Genomic DNA, 1,615 nt, shown 5'->3' on the forward strand with positions numbered 1-1,615 from the left:
AAATTTTTTTTCCCAGTCTGTAGGTTGTCTTTTACTCTTTTGGTGAAGTCTTTTGATGAACAAAAGTGTTTGATTTTTAGGAGTTCCCAGTTATTTAGTCTCTCTTCTGGTGCTTATGCATTGTTACTTATGGTTCATATTCTGTTTTTGCCATGTACTAGGGCTCCTAGCATTGTCCCTGTTTTTTCCTCCATGATCTTTATCATTTTCGATTTTATATTTAAGTCTTTGATCCATTTTGAGTTAGTTTTGTGTATGGTGTGAGGTATGGGTCTTCTTTCAGTTTTTTTCAGATGGATATCCAGTTGTGCCAGCACCATTTGTTAAAGAGACTGTCTTTTCCCCAATTAATGGACTTCGGGCCTTTGTCAAATACCAGCTGCTCATAGGTGGATGAATTTATGTCTGGATTCTCATTTCTGTTCCATTGGTCTATGTATCTGTTTGTTGTACCAGTACCAGGCTGTTTTGACTAGCGTGGCAGTATTATAGATTCTGAAATCAGGTAGTGTGAGGCTTCCCACTTTGTATTTCTTCTTGAGTAATGCTTTACTTATCCGGGGCCTCACCCCTTTCCATATGAAGTTGGTGATTTGTTTCTCCATCTCATTAAAAAATGGCAGTGGAATTTGGATTGAGATTGCATTGTATCTGTAGAACACTTTGGGTAGAATTGACATTTTCACAATGTTGAGTCTTCCTATCCGTGAGCAAGGTATGTTCTTCCACTTATTCAGGTCTCTTTTAGTTTCTTCCAGTAGTGTCTTGTGGTTTTCATTGTATAGCTCTTTTACATCTCTGGTTAGATTTATTCCTAAGTATTTTATCTTCTTGGGCTCTATTGTAAATGATATTGATTTGGTGATATCCTCTTCGATGTTTTTTTTATTGGTGTAAAGGAATCCAACTGATTTTTGTATGTTTATCTTCTATCCTGAAATTTTGCCGAAATCTTCTATTAGTTCCAGGAGTTTTCTTGTGGATTCTTTGCGGTTTTCTGTGTATAAGACCATATCATCTGCAAAAAGAGATACTTTGACTTCTTCCCTACCAATCTGGATGCCCTTTATTTCTTTTTATAGCCTAATTGCTGTGGCTAGGAACTCCAGCACAATGTTGAATAAGAGTGGTGATAAAAAAAGTGCATCCTTGTCTAGTTCCCGTTCTCAAGGGGAATGCTTTTAAAGTCTCTCCATTTAGGAGACTTCCAGCAAAATGGCACTCTAGGCAGAAGCACCACGCCGTCCCTCCATAGCAAAGGTCCGAAAAACTAAGCCGAACAGAGAATACAACAATCCTGAAACCCTAAAACATCAAACGAAGAGATAAAGAACTCAGCCAAGCACCAAATGGAGTGAGAAAACTGACAGAGAATGGAGACCGAGGAGAGATTCATGCAGAGGTCCCCTACCAGCTAATGCAGCGTGGATCCGCCATCTTGGACTCCTATTGGAGACCAGCAAATGGGGGTACGAGAAAGCAGCTTCAGGGAGCTTCCAGTGGGAGACAAAACAATCAGTAATTTGCGATATATGCTTTCCCACCCCCCACCCTTCATCATCCCAGCTCGGCCTCCTCTGCTTCCCGCGGCCAAAATCTCTTGTCCAGGAAACAC

This window comes from Trichechus manatus, unplaced genomic scaffold (assembly GCF_000243295.1).
Source record: "Trichechus manatus latirostris isolate Lorelei unplaced genomic scaffold, TriManLat1.0 scaffold00043, whole genome shotgun sequence".
NCBI lineage: Eukaryota > Metazoa > Chordata > Mammalia > Sirenia > Trichechidae > Trichechus > Trichechus manatus.